This window comes from Gekko japonicus, unplaced genomic scaffold (genome assembly GCF_001447785.1).
Source record: "Gekko japonicus isolate JY-2015 unplaced genomic scaffold, Gekko_japonicus_V1.1 scaffold3726, whole genome shotgun sequence".
Lineage (NCBI taxonomy): Eukaryota > Metazoa > Chordata > Lepidosauria > Squamata > Gekkonidae > Gekko > Gekko japonicus.
In genome coordinates this window covers 39564-47966 of record NW_015172662.1, presented here as the reverse complement: position 1 = coordinate 47966, position 8403 = coordinate 39564, and positions in this window count along the sequence as shown.

The window sequence follows — 8403 nt, the reverse complement described above, 5'->3', positions numbered from 1 at the left end:
GAGTTCTCTCAGCCCCACCTACCTCACAGGGTGTCTGTTGGGGGAAGGAGATTGTAAGCCGCTTTGAGACTCCTTTGGACAGTGAAGGGTGGGGTATAAATCCAATCTTTTCTCTTCTTCTCTCAATATGTCTGGGGGTGGGACTCTAGAAATCAGGTTAACAGTCCCTGCAAGAGGTTTGTTTCTTCTCTGAGGTAAATATGGATGTACGTTCCACAGTTTACATGGATCATAGAAAAGGGGTGTCAAACATAAGGCCTGTGGGCCGGAACTGGCCCGTTCAGGGCTCTTATGTGGCCCGTGAGCAACTGATGCAAGGGAGGGAGAGCTGGAGGGGAGTGGGCGGAGCCACTCCGTTGTGCCTTTCAGCATGGAAAAACAACCTCCTCTGCAGCAGTCAAGCATTGTGGGAGCATCTGCCCAGCACTGCACTGCTTGCCTCTCCAGTCTGCCTTGTGGATTTTCCTCTGCACCCCCACCTCCCAGCCCATGGGGCCTTACAGTGAGGATACACCAACTCAGAACTTACCAGCTGCTGTCCTGTATACAGTTTCTATCTCCGGTACCTGGCATTATGTTTTATGGCACACATGGCCAGGCCCGACAAAGTGACATTTATGTCAGATCCGGCCCTTGTAAGAAATGAGCTTGACACCTCTGTCACAGAACGTTAGTTCAGCTTTATGTCTAGATGTCTTTGGGAAATAGAGGAGACATTTGTCGTAAGAGCTTCCTGATCAACTGTAATTTTCCCAGGTAGTTTGTTTTCATTGTTTTAATAGGAAGCAATCCAAAAAGTCTTTTTAAAGCATAAATTTCCAGGTGAAATACTCACCTTATGAGAAAAGGACTTGCTAGTGGTAGGCATCACTTCCATAAGCCAATTTACAATCTGATCTTATGCATGTTAACACTGAAGTAAGTCAGTGGTTTGCATCATTCTTTTCTCCTCGATTTTCTCCACACAACACCCCTGTGGGGTAGGTTAGCCTGAGAGTGTGTGACTGGCCTAAGTGAGCGTCGAGGGCAGAACGGGGATCTGAACCTGGGTCTCTTAAATTCATTGGGATTCTAGTCTCAGGTAAGTATGTAAGGCATGCAAGCACAAGGATTAATTTACATCACCATTTTTACCCAGTGAAGCTTTGTGCCAATCAGGATTGCTTTTTGGAAATGAGGGGTCCCTTTGAGGGATGTGTCGCAGTCAGAAAACCAACTGGTGCTACTTTCTTTTTTGAAGAGTTTATTTAAAAATACAAAAGTAATATTACGTTTAGCACTGCTACAAGTATGATTAACATATACGTTGAGTTAGGAAGGAATTTAAAAAATAAAATCTGGGTATGGCCAGTCCTAGTATAGGCCTTAGCCACTCTGAACCTGCCTTGGAGAGGGTGGGGTATAAATCAAATAAATAAATAAATATTGCCAATACCCCAGTGAGCCTTCTAAAGACAGGATTGGGTGTATCATTTCTTTGGTGGGAGGTGGCCATTCTGAGAAGTGTATTACTATTATTATTACTATTATTATTATTAATCAAATCTTTAGTTGTAGATTTTCCGGGTTGTATGGCCGTGGTCTTGGCACTGTAGGACCTGATGTTTTACCAGCAGCTGTGACTGGAATCTTCAGAGGTATAACACGGAAAGATGGAGTACTCTCTGTGTTAAGCCTTCGACAACATGGTATTAATCAAATCTGTTAATCGCCAGGCTCTGAGCGATGTACATCTCTCCTTATATATAATTGAATAGTGGGTGCCAAAGTTCTAATTCTAAAATGCACTCCCTTAGTGTATGGCTGATGGCACTGCTCCTCAGCATATATCGCCACCAATCAGAAGGCAAAGCCCAGGTCCCGCCCACACCACAACTGCTGCGACAACCTGGTCTTTTGCATATGGAAGCTGATTGGACTTCAGTCCATTCCACACCTCAAACTCCCCCCCCCCCGCAAGGCAGTTGGGATTTTCAGTTGCATAACATACCTCATAGGGGAGAGGAGAATGGGTAACAATGGTTACCACTCTCCAGGTGAGGGCTACAGATAACTCAAACATACAAATGCTCTTCAGGTAGCAGAGATCAGTCCCTCTGGAGAAAACAGTGGACTCTGTCATTAAACCCTGCTGAGGTCGCCACAGGAAACTGACACTGTTTGCCCAAAGCCAGAGCACTCTCCCAGAGCCTCTTTCTAGATCCCGTTGTATTTATTTCTGCAACGGGCATTATTTCTAGTAAAGGCATAATGCCATAAAACATACAAAACATTAAAATTCTACAGAACAACTCAATAAAACTAAAACCAAAGGCCCTAATAGAGTTTATGAAATTTCTACTCCTTGGTTGTCATTGTGAGATTGGAAAAGGGAGCATTTTTGTATTTGGGACTGGTGCTACTTTCTTCACCAGTATTAACTTCTTAAGAAAAAACATTGTCTGTTGATTTCTAGATTTTTTAAAAAAAGCAAACACAGGGTTGAAGTCGGGGGGTGGGTGGGGATGGAAACTAATTTGGATGAACATGAATCTTGCCGTTCATTTCTACCTGCTTTGGCTCCTATCTCTAAAGTTTTCCAGTAAGTAATGAGTCTCAGTACTGATGCATGCTGGGGTGTTTGTGTCAAACCAGAATGACATCACCATTTATTTTATTTATATTTGAATTTATATCCCGCCCTACCCCGAAGGCTCAGGGCGGCTAACAAGGGCACCATGTGCCGAGGTTAAAACAGTAAACACATAGTTTAAAAACAATAAATGACAATAAAATACAATAACAAATTTACAAACAGATTTAGACAAGATGAGTAGATCTTAACTTCCAAACTACTTCCTAAGATCTTATCATCTAAGCCGTGCCCAGGCGCCTCGCTCCCCCCTTGGGGGGGCCAGGCAATCATGCTGTTAATACGCCAGAGCATAGGGGGCAAAGGTGGAATAGTGGTGGCGGCGGCTCCTACTCAAAGGCCTGGCAGAAGAGCTCCGTCTTGCAGGCCCTGCGGAACTGAGAGAGGTCTCGCAGGGCCCGGATCTCTTCCGGGAGCTCCTTCCACCAGGTAGGAGCCGCCACCAAAAATGAACTGGTCCTGGTCACTGCAAATTTAACATCTCTCGGGCCTGGAATTTCCAGGAGATGACGCCCCCCCCCCGACCGTAGTGCCCTTGGGGGAACATATGGAGAAAGGCGGTCCCTCAGGTAGGCTGGACCCTGGCCATAAAGGGCTTTAAAGGTCAAAAACAGCACTTTGAAGCAAATCCAGTATGCTATCAGCAGCCAGTGCAGCGCTTTCAGCACAGACCGAATGTGGTCCCTCATCGAGAGACCCATCAACAGCCTGGCCGCAGCATTCTGCACTAGCCGCAGCTTCCGGACTTGCGACAAAGGCAGCCCCATGTAGAGAGCGTTACAGTAGTCTAGCCTTGAGGTGACCGTCGCATGGATCACTGTGGCCAGGTCCTCACTGCTAAGGTAGGGGACCAACTGCCGAGTCAGCCGAAGATGGTAAAAGGCCGCCCTGGCAGTGGCTACCACCTGGGCCTCCATCGTTAAAGAGGAGTCCAGGCGCACCCCCAAACTCCTAACCTCCGACGCTGGCACCAAAGGCACCCCATCGAAGGTCGGGAGAGGGAGCCCCAGGCCCGCACCGATCCGACTCAGGCCCAGGACCTCTGTCTTTGCCGGGTTTAGTTTCAACCGGCTCAGCCTGAGCCAACCAGCCACAGCTTGTAACGCCCAGTGCAGGTCATCGGGAGTAGAGTCCAACCGGCCGCCCACCATCCTGTAGAAATGGCCAGGCAAGTTAGCCCTTGGGGTTTTAACAGTAGAGGCTTGTATTTTATTTATTTAGGATATTCATAGGCCACCCCTTCAGAGTCCTGCTGGAGTTGGCTGACAATTAAAACAAAATCACAATATTAAAAATAAGCAGTTGGACATGAAACAGCATTTTTTTTAAAAAAAATCCATTAAATAGAATTGGAGCATTTAGAAAGCTGGGGAGACAAAACCTCAAATTAAGGCCTGGGTAAAAGTAGAGTGAGCTGTGGTGGCTTGGAGGTTAAGACGCTGAGTTACAGACCAGAAGATCGATAGCTCGGTAGTTCAAGACCCGAGTGCCGCCTGCCAACCTAGCAGTTCAAAAGCAAGAAATTGCAAATAGATAAATAGGTACTGCTTCGGTGGGAAGGTAACCGTTCCATGCACCTCGGCCTTTAGTCACACCAGCCACATGACCACGGATAAGTCTTCGGACAGTGCTGGCTCTTCGGCTTGGAAACGGAGATGAGCTTCGCTCCCTAGAGTCGGATTCAACTGGCTTTCGAGCAAGGGAAACCTTTACTTTTACCTTAGAAATAGGGTTGTCAGCCTCTAGGTGGTGGCTGGAGGTTTCCGAGGATTACAACTGATCTCCAGGCAACTGAGATCAGGTCACCTGGAGAAAATGGCCTCTTTGGAAGGTGGACACTATGGCATTGTACCCCATTGAAGCCCCCCCCCCAAAAAAAAATCTTGCCCTTTTTAGACTCCATCCCCCAAATATCCAGGTATTTCCCAACCTGGAGCTGGCAACCCAGAGATATTATGGCCTGGTGCTTAAAAAGAAGTAAAAGTAGTCGCCAGGTGAGCTTCAAGGGGTAACATTCTGGAGATGAGGGGCCACCACTGGGAGTGTCCTGTCTCTAGTCACCACCTGCCTCTCCTCTGAAGGCGAGGACCCAGAAGGGCAGGGCTTGACAGGCAGATCTTAACTGGAGGGCCGGATTGTATGGGAGGAAACGGTCCTGGTAGTGAAGAACAGCCCCCTTAAAATGCAGAGAAACGTAACTTTTCCGCGATCCGTGTCAGCCTGGAAATTGTGCTGCCATGGAGGGTTCTCTGGCCTGGTACCGAGGAGGGTGCTCGCTCGCGCCAGGGCTCCGCACTGTCTAACCATCAGTGGCGTGGGGAGGAGGAGGGGCATCTTCTCTTGGGGTCATGCCACTGCTGGCCGGGCCTGAGAGCCAGTTTGGTGTAGTGGTTAAGTGTGTGGACTCTAATCTGGGAGAACCAGGTTTGATTCCCCACTCCTCCACGTGCAGCTGCTGGGTTTGATTCCCCACTCCATAGTTCTGTCAGAGGTGTTTATTTATTTATTTATTTATTTATTTATCAAATTTATACCCCGCCCTCCCCCGTAGGGCTCAGGGCGGCTTACAAAGTCAAGATAAACTTGCTACAATAAAACATAGTATACTTATAATTTAAAAACATACTATACAGCTTAAAATCCAGTCCTAATTCATGTAAAGTTCTCAGTGATTATGGTTCTCTCAAGGACGGTTCTGGAAAGAGCTCTCTTGGCCCCACCTACCTCTCAGGGTGTCTGTCGTGGGGAGGGGAAGGGAAAGGAGTTTGTAAGCCGCTCTGGGACTCCGAGTGAAGGGTGGGGTGTAAATCCAATCTCCTCTTCTTCTGCCAGTTTTTCTCCCCAGTGTGGAGCCAAGGCAGCTTACAACCTGGCTCTCTCCTCCTCCACTTTAGCCTAACAGCAGCCCTGTGAAGTAGTCTCGGCGGAGAGAGAGTGTCCGGCCCAGAGTCACCCAGTGAGTTTCGGTGGCAGCTTGGTTCAGACCCGGTCAGCAGCAGCAGCAGTGTGGGGTCAGGGGGTGATCCAAAACCTTGAAGCGGCCCTGGGGCTGTGCCTTTGAAAACTTGAAAGAGGGAAGACAATGAAGGAGAAGAACAATATTAGAATCCAGTAGCACATTAAAGATCAACACGATTTCCAGGGTGTAGTCTTGTGAAAACTCATCAGGTTTACCTTTCATTGGCATGGAGTTGCAGTGAAAGAAGTGTCACCTGTTGGATTTCTGCCAGTCCTCCAGCCAGTACCTCGGTCTTAAACAGTTCCCAAGCAGCAAGTTCGGGCACACTGATGTACGAAGGGGCACAAAAGAAGCGCTGATGGGCCATAAGAAATAAATTCCTGCAATAAATTAAATTATAGAGTAAAGGAGGTTGTAGTTAATGGTCCAGGTTATGCCCTGTTTCATCCGGTTGCTCTCCAGTTTTGTAATCCTCCTTTGTTGCCTGTATTAAATTGTGTTTTGGGCGTTGTCCTCTAATTGGGGTGGCTGCGTGCTTTACACTGCTCTTACTGCACTGTTGTTATTTGGTTGTAATCTGCCTTGCGTCTCAGTAAGAAAGACAGTGTATAAATGAAGCGTGTAAATAAACTAGGGTGCTCAAGAGTCAAGCGTGCCCGTTCACAGAGAAGGCAAACCGCCTTAGCCTCTCTCCTGGGATGTGTGTGTGTATGTGTACACGGATATGTGGATAATTCTGCCAGGTCTTGGCAGTGACTAGGATTGGATCATTGATCCTCATATAGCAGTCTAATAAAACTCCTTGTCAGCCCTGACCTGGATAGCCCAGGCAAGCCCAATCTTCTCAGATCTCGAAAGCTAAGCAGGGCTGACCATGGCAAGTATTTGGATGGGAGTCCTCCATAGAATACAAGGGCCGGGAGGCAGAGGCAGGCTATCAAGCCCCTTCTCTGAACGTCCTCCACGCCCCAGTAGTAAAGCCAGTTTGGTGTAGTGGTGGAGTGTGCGGACTCTAATCCGGGAGAACCGGGTTTGATTCCCCACTCCTCCACTTGCACCTGCTGGGTGACCTTGGGTCAGTCACAAGCTCTGGCACAGCTGTCCTTGAAAAAGAGCAGTTTGTGTCAAGAGTTCTCTCAGCCCCACCCACCTCACAGGGTGTCTGACGTGGGGAGGGGAGGGGAAAGGAGTTTGTAAGCCGCTCTGAGACTTCAAGCGAAGGGCAGGGTATAAATCCAATCTCTTCTTCTTCTTCCAATAGGAGTTGCCAGAGGTCGCCATGACTTCCAGGCACAAGCACACATGTGCACACGCAGACACATACACAAATGCAAAAATACAAAACAACAACACCCTCCTTGTATGTAGGACATATAAGCCAGCAAGGAGTACTGGTTAGAGTTTCGGGCTATGTATGGGTGACTCAGGTTCAAATCCCCGCTCTGCCACAGAACCATCATCATTATCATTGTCATCATCGTATGGCATTGTGGGTAGAATAGCCAGGAGATCCTAAGATTGTCGGGCAGTCGAAAGTTCTAGGTCTTTTAGTGTTATGCACCACTAGGTGGTGAGCTAGACTCGTTTTTAGAGCAAGAGACGTTTCAGAGGTGGTTTGCTATTGCCTGCCTCTGCATCGCAGCCCTATTATTCCTTGGAGGTCTCCCCTCCAAATACTAGCCAAGGCCGACCCTGTTTAGCTTCCGAGATTTGACAGAAGCTTGCTGGGTGGCCTTGGGCAAGTCACACCGTCTCACCAAAACCTAACTCACAGGGTTGTTATTAAGATAAAATGGATAGGAGGAGAATGATGCTTTCGGTCCCCGTTGGGGAGAAAGGCTGGATGTATAAATTGAGTAAATAAACATTTTTTTCCATGGAGTCAGACTTGTTGGTCCACCCTCCACAGTATTGTCTATTCTGTCTGGCCGCATCTCTCCAAGGTCTTGGGTAAAGAAAGCTCTTACTTTTAGCAGTTGTTCCCTGAAGCACTTTAATTGAATTGAACTGTTCTACCGCATGTCCACAGCCTCTCTGCTTTTCTATGTATTTCACTGTTCTGGGCTTGCTTGGCTCCAGTCTGCCTCTGCTGGTTAATTTCCTCATTCAGTTTCTCCTTATGTAAAGGTAAAGGTTCTCTTGCTCGAAAGCCAGTCGAGTCCGACTCTAGGGTTGCGGTGCTCATCTCTGTTTCAAAGCCGAAGAGCCAGCGCTGTCCGAAGATGTTTCCGTGGTCATGTGGCCGACATGACTAAACACCAAGGCGCACGGAACGCTGTTCCCTTCCCACCGAAGTGGTACCTATTTATCTACTTGCAATGTCTTGCTTTCGAACTGCTAGGTTGGCAGGATTCTCCTAATGTAGAATCACAGAAAAATGACCGGCACTCTGAGGAGGTTGCCCTTTGTATCTCTGCATGAGTTCCTGCCCTGGGCTGGCCTTTTTTCTAATGCAGTGACTTGATAGAGGAATATGAAAACACACCTTTCCTTATGGCAAGTAGCTGTTATTCTTACATGCTTTACGAATGAGGCTTCCCCCCCCCCCCCCCCAGTGCAGTGTATCTCCATGGTTGATTCAGGAGAAAAAGTACACCTCTGTTATCAGAAAGATGGGGAGATGTACTAACGGTGCAGGAGCTTCGCTGGAAAGCAAAGAAGCCAGTCGCTCTGCTTACAGCAAAGTTGGAATAAACCTGTTCAGAGACTCCGGTTACGTTGGCGCATCGGAAAAGAGATCAAAACCGCAGTGAAGGGCTAGGAAGGGTTGCCAGGCAGACCGCGATTGCAGAATATATCTAGGCTCCAGACT